This window comes from Mobula birostris, chromosome 12, assembly GCF_030028105.1.
Source record: "Mobula birostris isolate sMobBir1 chromosome 12, sMobBir1.hap1, whole genome shotgun sequence".
NCBI lineage: Eukaryota > Metazoa > Chordata > Chondrichthyes > Myliobatiformes > Myliobatidae > Mobula > Mobula birostris.
In genome coordinates, this window is record NC_092381.1 from 77,144,925 (window position 1) to 77,165,693 (window position 20,769).

Sequence of the window (20,769 nt, forward strand, 5' to 3'; positions counted from 1 at the left end):
CCAATAGTTATAAGGTAGGGACAACAGACTAAGGAAGGGGTGAGAAAGGCAGATACAGTTATACTCGTAAACACGAGAAATTGGAAATTCAAGCAACACACACAAAATGCTGGTGAACGCAGCAGGCCAGGCAGCATCAATAGGATGAAGTACAGTCGATGTTTCGGGTCGAGACCCTTCGTCAGGACTAATGGAGAAAAGAGATAGTAAGTGATTTGAAAGTGGAAGGGGGAGGGGGAGACCAGAAATGTTAGGAGAAGACAGGAGAGGGAAGGATGAAGTCAAGGGCTGGAAAGTTGATTGGCAAAAGGAATACAAGGCTGGAGAAGGGGGAGTATCATAGGACGGAAGTCCTTGGAAGAAAGAAAGGGGGAGGGGAGGATCAGAAGAAGATGGAGAACAGGCAAGGAGTTATTGTGAAAAGGAAAGAGAGAAGATAGATAATAAATAAATAGGAGGCATGGGGTAAGAAGGGGAGGAGGGGCATTAATAGAAGTTAGAGAAATCAATGTTCATGCCATCAGTTTGGAGGCTTCGCTCTGTCCGTCAGAGGAAGCAGGATCTCCCAGTGGCCACACATTTTAATTCCACGTCCCGTTCCCATTCTGATATGTCAATCCATGGCCTCCTTTACTGTTGAGGTGAAGCCACACTCAGGTTGGAGGAACAACACCTTACATTCCGTTTGGGTAGCCTCCAACCTGATGGCATGAACATTGACTTCTCTAACTCCTGCTAATGCCCCTCCTCCCCTTCTTACACCACGCCTCCTATTTATTTATTTATTTATTTATTTTCCTTCTTCCCTCGTTCCTTCTCACAATAACTCCTTGCCTGTTCTCCACCTTCCTCTGATGCTCCCCTCCCCCTTTCTTTCTTCCAAGGCCTTCCATCCTATGATAATCCCCATTCTCCAGCCTTGTATCCCTTTTGCCAATCAACTTCCCAGCTCTTAGCTTCATCCCTCCCCCTCCTCTCTTCTCCTATCATTTCGGGTCTCCCCCTCCCCCTCCCCCTCCCACTTTCAAATCTCTTACTATATCTTTTTTCTGTTAACCCTGACGAAGGGTCTCGACCTGAAACATCGACTGTACTTCTTCCTATTGATGCTGCCTGGCCTGCTGCGTTCACAGTTTTGTGTGTGTTACAGTTATACTCTTGCCATTAGCATACATCTATGCTTACCTAGATTCCAAATTTAGATCTACACGAGTTTCTAATGGGAGATGTGGTTTTGATTCCTAATTATCGTGGGGAAGCTATCACTTGCAGACAATTTTGTCAACAAAGGTGGTTCTTTTGATGCTCAATATTGCACTAAATTTTTACACCACCACCAGTTTTCCAAAACACTCCGAAGAAACATAGGTCAGTCAGCCTGCTGCCCACAGAAGCAATTCTGCTTTTGAGAGAATGGAAAGAAGAGCAAATTCTCCATAAATCTTTGAACTTCCAGTTCAGAGGGAAAGAGGAATACGTTGAAATATGAGCCAAGTCCTTGGTTAATGAGATGTCTTGTGTCCTAACCCACACTCAATGGCCATTTTATTAGGTACACCTGTACACCTGCTCATTAATGCAAATATCTAATCAGCCAATCATGTGGCAGAAACTTAATGTATAAAAGCATACCGAAATGGTCAAGAGGTCCAATTGCTGTTCAGACAAAACATCGGAATGGAGAGGAAATGTGAACTAAGTGACCTTGACTGTGGAATGATTGTTGTTGTCAGACAGGGTGGTTTGAGGATCTCAGAAATTGCTGATCTCCTGGGATTTTCAAGCTCAACAGTCTCCAGAGTTTACAGAGAATAATGGGAAAAACAAAAACATCTAGTGCGTGACAGTTCTGCAGGTGAAAATACATTGTTCTTGAGAAAAGTCAGAGGAAATGGCCACACTGTTTCAAGCTGACAAGAAACTGACAGTAAGTCAAATAACCACAAGTTACAACAGTGGTATGCAGAAGAACATCTTTCAATGCATAACAGGTCGAAACTTGAAGTGGATGGGCTACAGCAGCAGAAGACCACAAACATTCACTCGTGCACTTAGGAGGTACCTAATAAAGTAGTCACTGAGAGTATAATTCCTCATTTTGTTGATGATGCTCCTTACAATGAGGACTAGCTAGAGCAGGGATTCCTAACTTTTTTATGCCATGGACCAATACTGTTGTGCATTTGATATTTTCATAATATTTGAGTAATCTTGTGTGTGAAAGAGAGAGAATAAACATTCATTTCTTTTCATTTAAATAATTCATTACAGGTTCTATGTATAAATACGTGAATTGCATACGTCATCATACTACAGGTGTCCCCCGCCTTTCGAACGTTCGCTTTACGAAACCTCACTGTTATGAAAGACCTACATTAGTACCCTGTTTTCGCTTTCAGAAGGTGTTTTCACTGTTACGAAAAAAAAACAGCGCACGATAAAAGGCAGAGCGTACCCCGAGCAGCCGCTCTCCCCCGGATTTGGAACGGTATTCTCGCCGGCATTGCTTGAACACGTGCCTGCGAGCAGTGGTTTGCAAGATGAGTTCTAAGGTTATCAGAAAAGCCTGAAAGAGCTCATAAGGGTGTTGCACTTAGCATAAAACTAGACATAATTAAGCATTTTGATCGTGGTGAACGAAGTAAGGACTAAGTGAGTTTGGCTTGTGGAAGCTGACGAACATGATGTTGAAGAGGTTTTGGCATCCCATGACCAAGAACTGATAGGTGAAGGGCTGATGCAATTGGAAGAGGAAAGGATAACAATCGAAACCGAATTCAGTAGCGAAAAGTGAAGTCGTCCAGGAACTGAACGTGAAGCAACTGCGTGAGATTTTCGCTCATTGATAAAGTACAACTTTAATTTTGAAAGAGTACGTTGGTTTAGGGGATATTTGCAGGATGGTTTGAGTGCTTACAAAGGACTGTATGACAGAAAAATGTGCAAGGTCCAGCAGTCAAACAAGACTTCCATATCAGCCACAGCAGACGACGAACCTCGACCTTTGGCATTGAGGCAGGCAAACATAGAAGAAGATGAGCTGCTTGCCCTAATGGAAACAGACGACGAGATGACACCCTAGTGTCCCACCACCCCAACCTCCAGGCCGCAGACAGATACTGATTCGCGGAGAATGCACGGTAGCTGGGAGGCACACAGCACACCTTTAAGAAAAAAGCTGAAATAAGCATGCTAATTAATTAGGTGCCGCCCGACACGTAATTGTCGGCCCAGATCAGAGGCGACGCAATGGGCAATTGGCACTGATCTGGGCCGACAATTACGTGCCGGGCGGCACCTAATTAATTAGCATGTTTATTTCGGCTTTTTCTTAAAGATGTGCTGTGTGCCTCCCGGCTACCGCTGGACCCCTGCGTGCTTCGCGGCAGTGTATCGGTCAGCAGCCTGGAGGGTGGGGCCACTGCACCACCCCAACCTGCGACAACTCAGCCTAACACATCATCAGTGTGCTCGGCGCTGCCGCAATTCCCGTAAGTGATACTACACTGTACATACATTATTTCTACTTTATATAGACCGTGTATTTTTACGTGTTATTTGGTATGATTTGGCAGCTTCATAGCTTAAAGGTTACTGGAGAGCGCTTGCGCTGTCTTTTTGCCAACGGTGCTTACGTCAGATTTTCTGCCGACGGCACTTGCGTGAGATTTTCGGTATGGCGAACAGTGCAGTAATGATTGTGGAAAAGTATTTCTACTTTATATAGGCTGTGTATTTATCATATCATTCCTGCTTTTACTATATGTTACTGTTATTTTAGGTTTTATGTGTTATTTGGCATGATTTGGTAAGTTATTTTTGGGTCTGCGAATGCTCACAGAATTTTCCCATATAAATAAATGGTAATTGCTTCTTCGCTTTACGAAATTCCGGCTTACGAACTGTTTCATAGGAACACTCTACCTTCGGATGGCGGGGGAAACCTGTACAAGATATGCACGCGCCTCACTTAAAATAAAAGACAAGGGTAGGCTCACATTTTGGACTCCCATGTCGTCCTCTGAATTAGTTTAACGTTTCAAAGTTACAAAACATATCATTGGTGACGAGGTATTTTTAAAGCAAACCCAAGACGACTACTGACCTGTAGAAGCGCAGAGAGATGTTCAAACTGAAAAAAGCACAGTGAGCATATGCAGAGACAGTTGAGTAAAAAACAAAACAGCACAGCAAATATTTTTCGGGAGGGAGGGCACAATCAAGGTTTTTTTAAAGTCAGAAAACAGAAGAATTCACGGGTTCATAAAGAGTAAGTACTGGGTGATAATAATCATAAACCTTGCCAGTTCCCTGTCTGGTAAGATGGCAGCACAATCGAAAGCTGCAGCCTCTTGAAGGCCAACCAAAGGTGCACTTCTCTTTTAAAAATATGGTTTTTATGGTCGTAAGACTATATTGTACTCCAAAAACAATGGATACAGCTGACCTACCACATCAGTGATCTGTTCGTTGTTCTGAGCTGCCGGCCAGGGTGTTGAAGGAGGCAGCAGATTAGTCAGAGAAGGAGAAGCTGGCACTCAGCTGGGAGGAGGAGAAGCTGGTGGACAATTCGGAGAAGGAGAAGCCAGCACTCGGCTGGGTGAAATAGAAGCCAATGGTCAGATGAGAGAAGGAGAAGCCAGCAAGTTGGCCGGGAGAAGAAGAAGCTGCTGGGTGGGCTGGGAGAAGGAAAAGCCAGCAGGCAGGCCAAAGATGGTTCGGAGGAGCTGACCTGGATGCTGTCTGTTACTTAAAGATATCAGAGCTGGTACGCGAAAGTATCGTGCAGTGTAACCGTGAGTGATTGTTTTGGACATTTCTCTTGCGATTAGACATTAATAATGTGAGATGCCACAGGCCTGTTTCCCTTGCTTGGTGGTGAGACAGGCAATGAGGCAGCAGCATGGCCTTGGTTGTAGCAAGGACAAGGCCTGAAGCAGGCTTGCCAGTTGCTGCAGATGACACTGCAGGCGGTGTAGCTTGGAGTCTGTGCTCAGTTAGGAGCTGGCCTCTCCTGTCAGTGCTGCCTTCCAGTGTCTGACCTGTGGAAGGACAGGCTGGATTGCCAGGAGCTGTACCATTAGTTTGCATGTCACTCGGTGACTTGGATTATACATGTGTTTTCTTACATAACAATGTGTGTGTGTGTTTTTTTTTCTCTCTCACAATTTTGAATGTATGTTATGCACCTGGGACCCAGAGCAGCGCTGTCTTATTCGGCTGTATCCATGAATGATACTTAAACTTGATTTGATTTGATTTGATTAAAAAAAAAGCAGAAATGGCTGGCTACATCAGGGAGATTAGTGCATTTGATTCCACAAGAAATAACTGGCTCATGTATACTGAGCTAATGAAACAGTATTTTTAATCAAATGAAATAGCCAAAAGCCAAGTTTGCTGATTGCACTAAATTTAAAGGCATACAGCATGCTCCAAAGTTTAACTTCTCCAACCAAACCGTCCAAAATGAGCTTTGCTGATATTGTCAAAGTGATGCAGAATGCTCTAGGTTTCATAAATGGAATCAAAAAGAAGGGGAGTCTATTTCACCATACGTGGCTGAATTGAAGAAATTGAGCCTTTGTTAGTTTGGCAATGGGCTTAATGATGTACTGAGATATTGTTTAGTTTGTGGAATTTGACAAGAAAGCATTTAAAAACATCTCCTAACTGAAACACAACTTAGATTTAAAGGAGCAGTTGAAATAGCTGTATGAATGAAAACCACAGACAGAGGCACAATTGAGTGGCAGTTAGGAATGAAAGTGACCGTGAACAAAATTGCAATGTCTAAAGAGAAACTGGCTGGGCCGAACAAATTGTGTTGCCATTGTGGCAGGGGCTCATATACACCAGACCAATGGAGATCGAATCGGAATCAGGTTTATTATCACTGGCATGTGTCATGAAATTTGTTAATTTAGCAGCAGCAGGAAAATGCAATACGTGATAATAAAGGAAGAAATAAAATAAATAAATGGATCAATTACAGTACATGTATATATGGATACAGTTAATTACAGGGAACGACTACAACCAAGAGCTAGAATAAGAGGCTCTGAGTGTCCAGTGTGTTGGTGTGGGAGAGCGTTTTCCAGCATTAAAGGTGTACGAGTCCACCAAGCAAAGTTGAAGTGCTATTCCATCCCAGTGGATGAAGATGAGGTTACTTCACCAAGCACAGATGATGTGGTCTTTTCAACCACTGATTCACAAGCCACAGCGATTCGCTCTGGAGAGAGTCATCATACTCCAGGTCAGACGAAAGATAACCCAGGTCAGGTTTCAGACCACAGTACCCAGGTAGATCCTTCGCATGGTGGTGGTGGCGAGGAGGTAGAGAAGAAGAGGAAGGTTGAGTGGCCAGCAATGGCAGATGAGAAGGCTTGGCGTGTAGTTGATAAGGATATCAGTATGATGTTGGACAACACTCTCAGGGGAACATCAAAGAGAAAGTTGGAAGTGATGGGCAATATGATTTACGATGTTGGAAAGTACAGGTTTGGTTTGGTTGAGTTGAAGAAAGCAAAGCCTACACAGCAACCAAGCAGGCGCCAGAAGGAGATTATTAGGTTGAGGAGAGAGCTTAGATCATTGAGACGGAGGTGGAAGGTCGCAAGTGAGGGTGACAAGCCAGGGCTTGCTGATCTCCGAGAGCATTTTCGAATAAAGTTAGCATCACTCTGTAGTGCAGAGTCACCACATAAAAAGAGAAAGAAGAGAGAGAAGGCAAGAAAGTCGTTCTTTGAGAACCCTCACAAGTTCACAAAGAAACTGTTTGAACAAAGTAAGAACCGGCAGCTTAACATCTCTCACAAGAACTTGAGGATCACCTGGCAAGCACTTACTCTAACGAACAGCGGGAGGCTCCTTTGCTTGACATTTCAGGGCTTGTGAAGCCTACCAAGCCAGGAGTGAAGTTCGATCTGTCAGAACCCGAATTGACAGAAGTCGAACGGTTCATCAGAAAGGCAAGGTCAGGCTCAGTGCCAGGACCTAATGCAGTGCAGTATAAGGTGTTCAAGAAGTGTGAAGAGCTGAGGAAATACTTGTGGAGATTGTTAAAGGTGGTGTGGAGACAAGGTGTTGTTCCTTTGTTATGGAGTGAAGCTGAAGGAGTATACACCCCGAAGGAAGAGAATTCTTCTACATTGAATCAGTTCTGACCAATTTCACTCCTGAATGTAGAGGGGAAGATTATGTTTGGCATTCTGGCAGAAAGAATATCTTCATTTGTGATAGAGAATGGATTAGTAAATACATCTGTGCAGAAGGCAGGAATACCAGGCTTCCCAGGATGCCTTGAACATTCTAGTATGATATGGCATACCATCCAGGAGTCAAAAAGGTTGAGAAGAAATCTGGCTGTAGTTTGGCTTGATCTGGCAAATGCGTATGGTTCTGTTCCCCATGTCCTGATTGAGTTTGCGATGGAATTCCTATGGATTCCTGCTAAGGTGAGGAACTTTGTTATGTAGTACTACAATGATTTCCAGATGAGGTTTTCCACTCAGCAGTTTACAACCAGGTGGCAGAGCTTGGATGTTGGAATCCCAATAGGATGTGCGATTTCACCCATCCTTTTTGTGTTAGCCATGGAGGTCATTGTGAGGGCTGCAGAATCAGTGGGACCAGGTGTCGCACTTGATGGCGGAGGGGAGTTACCACCAATACGAGCGTTCATGGACGATCTCACCCTTTTGGGTCCCAGCACGGAGGCAGTGGAAAATGTACTATAGTACCTAGACTCGAGGAGCTAATGGATTGGGGGAGAATGAAGTTCAAGACCAAGAAGTCAAGGAGCCTTGTTCTTAGGAGAGGAAAGCTGGTTGACTTTCATTTCATCCTTTGTGGAGAGGAGATTCCATCCATTCAGGACCAACCAGTTAAGAGCCTCGGGTGATGGTACACAGAGGAGCTGAGAGACACCAAGAGGGTTCAAGAGACAGGAGAACAGATCAGCAGAGGTCTGATGTCTGTTGACAAGTGTGGCTTGCCTGGCAAGTTGAAGTTGTGGTGCTTGCAATACGGACTGATGCCATGGATAATGTGGCCACAAACTGTCTATAAAGTGGCAATGTCCCATGTTGAGGCAATGGAACGGAAGATCAACAAGTATGTGAAGAAGTGGCTTGGAGTAACGAGCAGCCTCACCAATGTTGCAATCCACAGTAGCCAGACAAAGCTTACCATCCCAGTGCAATCCCTTGTTGAGGAGGTCAAGGTAGCCAAGGTAAGATCATTCTTGGTGCTTCAAGACTCAAAAGACCCTGTCATCAAGAACACCCAGCCGGATGTGAGACAGGCAGGAAGTGGTCAGCACGTGTAGCAGTTGTTGAGGCAGAGTCTAGATTGAAGCACAAGGAGACGGTTGGGGCTATCCAGTGAGGCCGCCAGGGACTTGGGTGGACAACCCACAAGTGGTGGTCATCTTCTACAGGTAAGGAGTGTCATGAGCTTGTAACACAGGAAATACGAGAGGTAGAAGAGGAGAAGAGGTTAACTAAAACAGCTGGCCTGGCCAAACAAGGGGCTTGGACCTGGTGGGAAAGTGTTGAACAACGACATCTATCTTGGAATGTTCTGTGGCAGATGGAACCGCTCTGCATTTCTTTTCTATGCAGAGCAGCGTACGACCTGCTCCCAACACCTGCCAACCTCAGCACCTGGTATGAAGATAAGACAGACAGGTGTGCTGCTTGTGGCGAGAAGGGAACACTTCAGTGTATCTTGAGTGCATGCAGAGTCAATCCTTCCAGCGGCATGTACACTTGGAGACATAACAACGTTCTCAAAGTTGTAACAGCAGCAGATGAGCAGAGAGTACTGCAGCATAACTTATCTCATGCCCCATGCTGCACAGAACATCACATATCATTTGTGAAAGAAGGCTCCAAGTCAAGGGTGTACAGCACAGGCTCACGATCAAGCATACTTTCTTCAGCCAATGATTGGTGTGTCAAGGCCAACCTGGACGGGAAAGGCAGTTTCCCGGAGCAAATAGCTTTCACCACATTGCGTCCAGATATAATCGTATGGTCTGACACCAGTAGAGAAGTGGTTATTGGTGAACTCACAGTCCCCTGGGAAGATAACTTCGATGAAGCCCATGAGCGCAAGTTAACCAAATATGCAGAATTAAGATCAGAGTGCAGAGACAGAGGGTGGAAGGTCTCATGCTATCCATTCGAAGTAGGCTGCCGTGGGTTTATTGTATTCACTCTCTAGAAGTGGCTGCATGACCTCGGCTTCACTAGAAGAGAGATCAAGGCAACCAGCAGGGCTGTAGCTGAGGCAGCAGAGAAAGGATCAGCATGGGTGTGGACCAATTATGTCCAGAGGGGCAGATAGTCAGACAGTGTCTACATATCTTGCAAATCCTTCAGTAGTTGCATAGACACCTAAAGGGCAGACTTTCTGTTGGATGGAGGTGACTGACAGAGGCAGATGCCAAGTTTTTAAGCTCACCAGTGGGACGTGGTGCTTTAGCACTGCTGGCCCACCACCTCGAGGGAGTCTTGCTCATAAGCAGGCCGAAACTCCCAAAGACAGGTGGCAGATCAACTGCTGATCCCACTGGTGATAGCACAGGACAGTTAACATCTTAGTCCAAGTGTATTTTTACCACTCTGTATATTAAATAGATTAGAAATGGTGCAAAAACAGAAATAATATATATTTTAAAAAGTGAAGTAGTGTTCATAGGTTCAATGTCCATTCAGGAATCAGATGGTAGAGGGGAAGAAGCTGTTTCTAAATCGCTGAGTGTGTGCCTTCAGGCTTCTGTACCTCCCTCCGGATGGTAACAATGAGAAGAGGGCATGTCCTGTCTGATGGGGGTCCTTAATAATGGTCGTCGACTTTCTGAGGAACCACTCCTTGACGATGTCTTCCATACTATGGAGGCCAGTGCTCAAGATGGAGCTGAGTAATTTTAGAGTTTTCTGTAGCTTAATTCGGTCCTGTGCAGTCACCCACTCCCCCCCCACCCATACCAGAGAGTGATGCTGCCTGTCAGAATCCTCTTCACGATACATCTGTAGGAATTTTAGAGTTTTTCAGATGACAAATCTCTTCAAACTCTTTATAGCTGCATCAATATGTTGGGACCAGAATAGATCATCAGAGATCGAATGGTGAAATTAGCAAGAAATTAAACAAAGTAGGACACATACAAAGAGCGTGCCGGGCAGACAAAAATAAATAGACTGCTCAGGGAAGAGAAAAAGCTAAAATGTCAAGGTACAGTTTCAAAAGGAGCACTAATCTGCATGCTGTTGCTGAAACATTTGATAATGATGAGAGTGACATAGGACCGACTAGCCTTGAGATTTATAATGTGAAATTTAAAAATAGACAAGCAATATGGCTTACACTAGAAGTGAACAGCAAATTAATTAAAATTGAATTGGATACTTGGTTGGCTGTTACAGTCATTCCACAAGATACCTTTGAACAAAGAAGTTATACTGGAGAAAAGATAACTCCTGTGGGAACAGCATTCGTGTCAATGAAATACGACAACCAACATGCCACACTGAGCCTGTATGTGGTAAAAATGGGAGGACAAGCATTGTGGGGACATGATTGGCTGAGACAGCTACAACTTAACTGGAGATCTATCCACCAGTTACATGTCACACCCCCTACAGTGAGTCAACTAAAAATGAATTAGGAAAGGTGTTGGATGATGCAAAACTGTCTCCATGCTGTACACCATGAACCATTGTCCAACAGAGGGTAAGCAAGAGTTGGTGCCAACCGTGGTGCCTCTGGTTGGAAAGCATATTGGATCAAGGAAGGACCATGCTTCTCAGTAGAAACGTGGAAGTGTTGAAAGCAGTGGCCTGACTGCAATGATTTTGGCAGGCAACATATCTGAGAAAACTGATGTATTTACCAAGCAGTTACTTGCGAAATGTGGCTTGGTTTTAAGCTGGAAGAGAGTTCAAGGAGCTTCAAGAAATTTGCAAGTGTAATGTGCTGTGAGGTTTCACTGCTAAGGTAATGGTTTCCCTGTAGCAGCAATGTTTGGGTTATGTCTAGGGATAACAGGGCTTTGGAATGTGGGGCTATCCAATGAGAGGGATGTTGCTATTTCTTGTGGGTCTGGAAGAAGGGATTTCACAGTCTTTTGCTGGGGAGAGATGAGGAGAGGAGACACAAAGAGAGAGAGTTGGTAGACCACCGGATGGAGAGGGCTTGGAGCGAGGGTCCGAGGGTCAGCTACGCTTGGAGGAGGTCAAAGGGAAACCAACGGGCTGAACCGTGAGCTCCAACATTGCGCATAAACCTGTTTCATGAGAATGGACCCTTTTCTTTTTTTTTATTTCCTTACTAGTCAAGTTAAGAATGATAAAGTTCAATCATTTAATCGAATATTGTGTACTGTTTGTTATTTCGGGGTACTGATTTGTAACAGAGTACACATCGCAGCATCCACCCAAACAAGATTTCTTAAGTTTGGCCGGGCCAAGGGCTGTCTTCCCCTAGATTAAGCTGCTAGCCGAACCAAGAGTTACAATTGAGGGGGCTTGTCCGGGATTGATTTCATTGGATGCTGTGTGATCACCCTGAGCATTGAACCAGTGGGATGAATTGTTAATTTGCCTGTTAAGTACTATTAAAGTTGCAATTGCGGGGTGGAAGTTTAATGAAGTGGCGGGCGCAGCTCTCATTTTAATGCAGACCAGCTTTGACGTAGATGTAGCTGGGAGGGGGTGGAGATTTCAATGACAGGGTTTTATATTTTCTGAGGAGTGAGGGGAAGGAGTGGTCGGATTTAGAATATCTAATTAGTCCACGTCCCCAAGTGAAGAGTGAGAATTCTGAGTTAGTATTCGCCCTTACCTCTCTGGTGAATAAATGGGAAAATGCCCAGGTTCGAAGTCCCAGCTATGGCAGGCTCTGCTTATTCTCTGGAATAATACCCACCTCTAAAGGGGAGGAGGAGCATGAGACTTGGGCGGAGTGGACCTCTCAGTTGTTAGATGAGTGGCAGTGCTCTAATGACATAAAGCGACAGCGATTGGTTGAGAGTTTGAGTGGATGGGCTGCTGATGTTGTGAGAGCTGTCAGGTTGCGGTATCCAGTAGCAACAGCTGTCAATTACATGCAAGCACTGGACAATGCTTTTTGCCCAATAGGAAGCCCACTGGAGCTCATGGTGGAGTTTCAGAACATGCGTCAGGAGAAGGGGGAGAAGCTTTCTGCTTACATTTTTCAGCTAGAGAGGCAGCTAAATTGCTTGTAGCGCAGAGGAGTCATTCAGGCAGCTAAAGTGGATCAGTTAAGAGTGGATCAGATAGCTAGGAGCTCCAAAAGCAGGGTACAGTCCTCCGTAGCAGTCCCCTGAAGTAACCACAGATAGCCTACCCCGGGGAGCGGTAGAGGAGATTGTCCAGAGCTGAGAACGGAGATATGTCGGCTGTTATCAGCAGGTGTGACACCCCCATATGATGGAGCTGATGGGGGAACAGACTCCCCAGGGGGACGAACAACTTGGAGGGCTGTGGGCAGGTGTCACACTAGAAGGAGAGTGAGCCCCCGGGTACCTAAGCAGGGAGAGTCGTTGGGAAAACTTAGAGGAGACCCAATGAGGGAATGGCCTGGTGTCACTGGGGGAACATGTTCCCAGCAATGTACAAAGGAATCCCTGAAAGCGAAAGGCCCAATTCCTGAAGGTTTAGTGGGACCATGCTCCAGTGTGTCGCTACGGATAGAGAGTATTTATGCTAAAGCCATACTCAACACTGGGTTGCAGGTCATGTTGTTGTACTGTTCGTTTTACAACCGGTATCTGAAGCATTTACCATTGACACCATTCAATGCACTGGAGATTTGGGGTCTCAGTGCTGGTGATTATCGATAGGACGGTTATTTGTCAGTGAAACTGGAGTTCTCGGAGGCCGATGTGGGAGTGTCTGAGGTTCTTGATACAGTTGGTGCTGGTTTGTCCAGACCCTGTTGAGATGGGCAGTGTTTCAATTCTGGTGGAACCAACACCCCTCTTGTGAGGAGGCTTATGGGGGCCTGCAGGGAGAAGGCCGGCGAGAGCTTTCTGGGAACATTGTCCGTGCACCCAGTGTTTTGAGCTGCTTTTGAGGAAATGTGTGGCTGCATCAGGCCAGATACTGAATTTAGACGAGGGACTGTGTGGTTCACCCAGATAAAGCCAATGATGGTACGCCCCGGGGAAGTAGTGAGAGTGATGGGGACCCCCAAATTTCCAGAGTGCCTGAGGGCGAAGCCCTCTTAGTGGATGCTCTGGACGACCACGAGGGGGAGTCGGGATTTCCTGCTGGGGTACTGGTGAGGCCAGAATTGCAGAATTGCCCTCGGTTGTACAGGAACACAGGATGGCAGTGATTATCAGGAACACTACGAAGAGGGAGGTCACCTTCAAGCGGGGGATGCCCCTGGTGCATCTGTTCCCGGTGACGTTAATGTCTAGCATCCCTGTGAGGCAAACTGGGGAGAAACTATTGGAAAAAGGGGGAAAGTTGACCGCTGAGTCATTCAACTTCAGGGACTCCCTGGTTCCTGTGGGTTGGAAGAGGAGGCTGGTAGAGAAGATGTTGAAGCTGAAAGGTATCTTTTCCACTGAAGAGTTTGATGTGGGTTGTTCCAAGAGCACTTGTCACACTATCCGGGTGACCGAGGACACCCCGTTTAGAGAGCGGTCACAGAGACTGGTCCCTTTAGAGGTGGAAGACGCTCGGCAAAACTTGTGTAAGTTGAAGGAAGCTGGGATCATCACCGAATCCCGAAGCCCCTATGCGTTCCCAATAGTAGTGGCCTGAAAGAAGAATGGGAAGGTAGAGATGTGTGTGTGTGTGTGTGTGTGTGTGTGGACTATGGGACTCTGAACACGCACACTGTCCCTGACCAGTATACTGTCCCGAGGATCAAAGATGAGTTGGCCTGTATGAGTGGTGAGAAGTGGTTCAGTGTGCTGGATGAGGAGTGGATATTACCAGATCCCCAAGAGTGAGGCCAACAAAGAGAAAATGGCATTTATATGCCCTCTGGGATTTTTCCAGTTTGAAAGGATGCCCCAGGGCATCTCGGGAGCTCCTGCAACCTTCCAGCGGGTCTCGGAGAAGATGGTGGGGGATATGAACTTGCTTGAGGTATTGGTGTATCCAGATGATCTCCTAGTGTTTGGATCCACCTTGGCAGAACGTGAAGTGAGGCTGCTGAAGGTGCTGGACCACCTGAAAGCTGAAAGGTTAAAACTTTCCCTGGACAAGTACCAGTTCTGCCAAACATCTGTTAGCTATGTTGGGCACATAGTCTCACGGATTGGAGTAGCTACAGGTCCAGCTAGGACAGAGGTTGTGACCACTTGGCCAAGACCCCAGAGTGTGAGCACTCTGCACTTGTTCCTCGGCTTCTGTGGTTACTAGCAGAGATTCATGAAAGGCTACACGAAAGTGAGTCATCTGATGAATCAGCTTCTGTGCAGTTACCCTCCATTGGGGAAGAAAGGGAGGGGGATAAAAAGGACAGGAGGGTGGAGAGTATTTTAGCCGTTGGAGCCCTTTGGACCAAGTTGGGATGCAAAATGTGAAGAGGCCTTTCAGTCGCTGAAGGAGCTGCTGATCCAGGCACTAAGTGCTGGCTTTTGCGGACCCCCGATTACCGTATATACTGCACATGGATGCCAGCTAAGAGGGCTTGGGGGGTGTCCTGTATCAGGATCAGGGCATTGGGTTGAGACCTGTTGTGTTTGTCAACCGGAGCCTGTTGCCCTCCGAGAAAAATTATCCCACGCACAAGTTGGAATTTCTTCCATTGAAATGGGTGGTGGTGGATAAGCTGAGTGCTTAGCTCTTCAGGGCCAAGTTTGAGGTGAGAATGGACAACAACACCCTAACATATCCTGACCTCAGCGAAACTGGATACCACAGGCCATCGATGGTTGGTGGCATTGTCTGCCTATGATTTCAGCCTGAAGTACCGGCCGGGAAGCAGGAACATTGATGCTGATGCTTTGTCCTGACTGTCATGGTCCGGTCCGTGAAGTCCGCATTCCGGTTCATGGTCCGGTCCATCGACCCTTGCTCCAGGTTTTCCTGTCTACCCTGTTTCTGTTCCTGTTGAGCACTAATTGAGGCAGCTGATTCTCATTGGGGTTGGCTGCATAAATACCTCCAGAAACCAGGGCGTGGCTGCTGGATTGTTCTTGTCCTTTCTCCTTGTATCCCTATCCCTGCCTTCTGTTTCCTCGCCTGAAGCCTTGCCTTGTCTTGCCGTTAACTCTCGCCTCGCCTGAAGTTCTTGTCTCACCTTGCATTGCCTGAAGCCTTGCCTTGTCTTGCTGGTAATTCTCGCCTCATCTCACCTGAAGTCTTGTCTTGGAGCCACCCTGTCCTTAGCTCCCTTCCTGTCCCTTGCCTCTGTCGGGTAAGCCAGGCTGTCTTGCCGTTACCCTATGGTTGGTTCTGTCCCCTCCCGTCCCTTGCCTCCGTCGGGTGGAGATCCGCACCCTGCCCGGGAGGAGCTTCAAGACCCCAAGCCTTTGGTCTCAAGCCTCGCCCCAGCCCAGCTTCAAGACCCCCAAGCCTCGAGCCTCGCCCCAAGTCAAGCTTCAAGACCCCAAGCCTCAAGCCTCTGGTCTCCAGCCTCGCTTCAAGTCTGAAGACTCCAGCCTCATCCTGCCTGCCAGCCAAGTCACGTCCTTGCCTAGTTCTGGGGTCCGAGCCAGAGGCAAGACCCAGGTTCTGGGTCCTTGTCCAGTCTCTGGCTCGGAGTCCAAGCCCAGGCTCCTAGCTCTCTTGTCCGGTCCTGTTCCAGGTTCCCAGTTTTCATGTCCATGTCCTAGCCCTCACCCTGTATCCTAGTCCTGTCCCTAGTACTTCAGTGTCTGTGTCTTGCAGTTGGGTCTGTTCCCAGCCACCACCTGATGACACTGACGGGTGCATGAGGGACTGGTCAGGGACGAGGAGTGAGACAGCGTTCCTGCCCTGGGGGTGGAGGCCCTGTGTCAGTTTGCAATCACCATGAAGGCAGATGGGAGCTTCCAATGATGCCATTCCCCACGTTTAGTGTAACATGACAGCTCTGAAGGCGAATCAGCTGCCGGAATTGAGTTCTGGGGAAGTGGCAGCTGCTCAGCGAAACGACCCGGGCAACGGTATCATTTGGTCAGCAGTCAAAAAGGGAGACATGGCTCAGGCAGGGAAGACGAAACACACAGTTGTGCCTCCATTACTGAGAGAATGGCCTCGGATGGAGTTGCAGAACCAGATCTTATACCAGGTCACGTCACGCCCGGACCGACCTCGGCATTGTCAGCTGGTTCTACAGGAGAAGTATCGGAGGATGGAGTTGAAATCACTTCATGATGATTCTGGACATTTGGGGGTGGAAAAGACCTATGGATTGCTCAGAGACCGGTTTTACTGGCCCTGAATGAAGTCAGAGGTCGAAAAATATTTCAAATCGTGCATTCGATGCATATGGTGGAAGACACTGCCTGCGTGGGCAGCTCATTTGTCCCACTTGCAGAGTGCAGGGCCCCTGGACCTGATGTGTATGGATTTCCTGTCAATAGAACCTGATGCCAGCAATGCGGCAATTGTCTTAGTCATCACGGACCACTACACAAGATATGCATAGGCTTTTCCTACCAAAGTCCAGAGGGAGTCCATGGTGGCCAAAATGTTTTGGGAGAAATATTTCATTTATCATGGCCTTCCCAGGTGGATATATAGTGATTAGGGATGGGATTTCGAGAGCAGACTCATCCATAACTTACCAGGCATGCTTGGAGTTGAGAAGTCGAGGACCACGCCCTATCATCCGCAGGGTGATCCCTAGCCCGAGAGGTTTAATTGCTAGACATGCTCAAGATGTTGGAGATCAGCAAGGAGAGCAGGTGGAGTCAACATATTGGACACCTGATCCACAGTTACAAGCTACTGGATACTCGCCATACTATCTGATGTTTGGGTGTGAGGTGAGGTTGTCCATTGATCTTTGTTTTGGGACTGACGAGGGCGACTTACCACCAAAGACTTATCTGAAGTATGTGTCTAACTTGAGAAGAAAGCTGAAAAGGGCTTATGAATTAGCCAGGATCATGGTTGCCAAGCAGAATCAAGGAAATAACCATATAACCATATAACAATTACAGCACGGAAACAGACCATCTTGGCCCTTCTAGTCTGTGCCGAAATAAGAGGAGATATGATCAAAAGCTAAGGTTCTCTCAACTCCTGTCAGGAGACCAGGTCCTCATAAGGAATTCGGGCTACCTGGGAAAAATAAGTTGGCAGACTGTTGGGCAGCTAAGCCCTATGTGGTGGAGAGTGAAATGCCAAACCTACCGGTTTTCCAGGTGAAACCAGAGGATGGGAATGGGCCTGTCAAGATTCTCCATCAGAACCACCTGCTGCCTCTGGGTCAAGAGGTGCAGGTAGACCCAGAGCCTGACTTGGAGACTACACCTAGTAAGAGGACCCGTTGGAAATGCGGGGCGATTGCAGGGCCCACAGCAGGCGAGGTTAGACCGGCCCCCCACCCCTGAGGGGGATACTGATTCAGAGGATGAAGACCTGGATATCTGCCTTTTGTTAACTCTCCATTGATTGAGGGAGAGACTTCCAGCCCTTCTCCCGCTGTTAGGTGAAGTGGGGTGGAGCTACCTGTGGACAGCCTGGATTGCAGCAGGATCCTGCAAGGGATGAAGTGGGGCTTGGCCACAGGACTGAGGGACCTGAATTGCAGGTAGGCACGAGTGATGGGTGAGGGGAGGCCTTGCCAGGTAGACCGGAAGTATCCCCAGTTCTGACTGAACCTGAAGAGTTAGGTGAGGGGGTACGGAGGTCTCAGTGAATTAGCAGACTACTGGATAGGCTGGCCTACGTAACACCAAGGGAACAGAGTGTGACTCTTACCGTGTTGAGGAGCTATGTCACTGCCTTCTACTCCTGGATTGGACTTTGTGTTTTGCAGGAAGAGTTGGCGAACTATCTCAACGTCATGAAGACATGACTAAATTTGGTTTGGGGGGGCGGAATGGAGAGTATAATGTGCTGTGAGGTTTCACCGCAAAGATAATGGTTTCTCTGTAGCAGCAATGTTTGGGTTACGACTAGAGATAATGGAGCTTTGAAATGTGGAGCTACCCAATGAGAGGGATGTTGTTCTTTCTTGTGGGTCTGGGAAAAGGGATTTCACAGTCTTTTTTTGGGAAGCGATAAGGAGAGAAGACCCAAATGGAGAGAGTTGGTAGACCACCAGACAGAGTGGACTTACAGTGAGGGTCTGAGGGCCGGCTACGCTTGGAGGAGGTCCACAGGAAACCAGCGGACTGCACCATGAGCTCCAACATTGCGCATAAGACTGTTTCATGAGAATGGGCCCTTTTCTTTTTTTTGCTTCTTCACTAACCATATAGTCAAATTAAGAATTATAAAGCTCAATCATTTAATCGCATATTGTGTACTGTTTGTTATTTCGTGGTACTGTTTTGTAACAAGGTACACATCGCAGCATCCACCCAAACGAGATTTCTTAAGTTCGGCCAGGTCAAGAGCTATCGACCCCTAGATTAAGCTGCTAGCCGAACCAAGAGTTACACAAGCATTCGGCTTTTGTGAGTATAAAGAACCAGAATCTACTATGTGTTCATTAATGATACTACAAGAGCTTCCAGGAGGAGACAAAAAGCTGTTTGTAAAAGTAGATGCAAAGACCAAAGCCCAGCTGGATCAACAGAAGGCCAAAAAGAAAGGAGCCCATGCAGGTAAGAAAAGAGAGGATTTGTCAGTTGATGTTGTGGATGCAGAAACCAAGAGGAGAGATCAGATTGTAAAGGGATCAATAGAAGGATTAATAAGAGAATACTCCAGTGAACTAATTGCACTCTCCCAAGATCAAGATACACATCCTAGGAAGAAGAAGCAAGGCAAGAGAAAGAAAGACAAGAAGTTGAAAAGGAAAGAAGAGATAGAAAGAATGTGAGTAAGAAAGAGAAAAGCTGAGAGAAGGACAAGAAAGGTGTCCACAGCTGTTTAAAACACTTCCTGCAGTCTCAGTGACAACACCTACAACTACCACAAAGGAGGCCCCAGAACCTGAGATAGGTTCACAGCCACAAGTCTCTCCTGTCAAGCAGAGGGATCCCCCTTGTCAGGCAAGGTTTTATCCCACAAGAGTAAAAAAAATCCCCCAGAGCAATTAAATCTTTACACCTCAAAAGGGTACACTTTAAAATTTGCTATACTGTGGATATCTGTATATAGTGATTATATTATATAGTATACAGTGTATATCGTTGAGATGCTTTCTATATTGAGTTGGAGTTTATAGCTAAGCAGAGAGGAGTGTTGTGTATTTAATATTTCAATAATATTTGACTAATCTTGTATGTATATATATTGATTGATTAAGCATTCATGTTCATTTAACTAATTAATTACAGGTTATACGTATAAATATATGAATTACATACATCATACTACCACTTGATATGTGCATGCCTCGCTTAAAGTAAAAGATGAAGTTAGACTCACATTTTGGACTGGCATGTCTTTCTTTGAATTATTTTAATGTTTTGAAGTTACAAAACATAACCAATACCACTAAGCAAGGGAGCCGAGGACCCCAGGTTGGGAACCTCTGACCTAGAGGGTGAGTCCTAATGCCCATTTTCAAATCAAAATATAAAAACTGCTACAGCTTCTTTTGTTTTAATGTGTGTATTTAAAATCTGGAAATATGGTAAATCCTCTCTCAAGTTCAATGTGACCTGGCATTTCATTAAAGAGTCTGATCATCTTTGTATTTTGCGTGTTGACGCCGCCTTGAGACACTAGCAAGCGCCATGGGAATCCCCATGTTGTTTTTATCAAAAATCACCAAAGATGGACTGTTTTACCCTTCAGTGAAGAAAGCTTGGTTCAATATGTAATCTGCTTTATTCTGCAATAAAGTAGGAACAATCATGATGATCAAAAATACGAAGTGCTCTGCAGATGCTGGGGTCAAAGCAACACTCACAACACACTGGAGGAACTCAGCAGGTCGGGCAGCATCCGTGGAAACGGTCAGTCAACCTTTCGGGCCGGAACTCTCTGTCAGGACTGAAGAGGGAAGGGGCAGAGGCCCTATAAAGAAGGTGGGGGGAGGGTGGGAAGGAGAAGGCTGGTACGTTCCAGGTGAAAAGCCAGTAAGGGGAAAGATAAAGGGGTGGGGGAGGGGAAGCAGGGAGGGGATAGGCAGGAAAGGTGAAGAAGGAATAGGGGGAAGCACAGTGGTTAGTTGAAGGAGGCAGAACCATGAGGGAGATGATAGACAGCTGGGGGAGGGGGCAAAGTGAAATAGGGATAGGGGAAGGGAGGGGGAGGGAATTACTGGAAGTTGCATTTCACTCTGCCCCCTCCCCCAGCTGCCTATCACCTCCCTCATGGTTCCTCCTCCTTCTACTACCCATTGTGTTTTCCAGCCGCCTTCTTCCCACCCTCCCCCTACCTTCTTTATAGGGCCTCTGCCCCTTCCCTTTTCAGTCCTGATGAAGGGTTCCGGCCTGAAACGTTGACTGATCATTTCTACAGATGCTGCCCGACCTGCTGAGTTCTTCCAGTGTGTTGTGAGTGTTATCATGATGATCAAAGTAGTGATTCCCACTTTTAGATTAATGTTTACTTGATGACACAAAATAAAATGCTACCCAATGGGGCAAAATGTCTAACAACACTTCCGTTTTCTGTTCCACAATGCCAGTTGCACTTCCATAGCAGCTTACTGGCTGACTCC

General features: G+C 46.5%; 1 protein-coding gene across 1 annotated transcript in view; it reads right to left on the reverse strand.

The window, feature by feature from the left end:
- crb1 (crumbs cell polarity complex component 1) overlaps positions 1 to 20,769 on the reverse strand; it is a 155,254-nt gene that overhangs the window by 54,774 nt on the left and 79,711 nt on the right. The gene's annotated exons all lie outside the window — the stretch shown is intronic.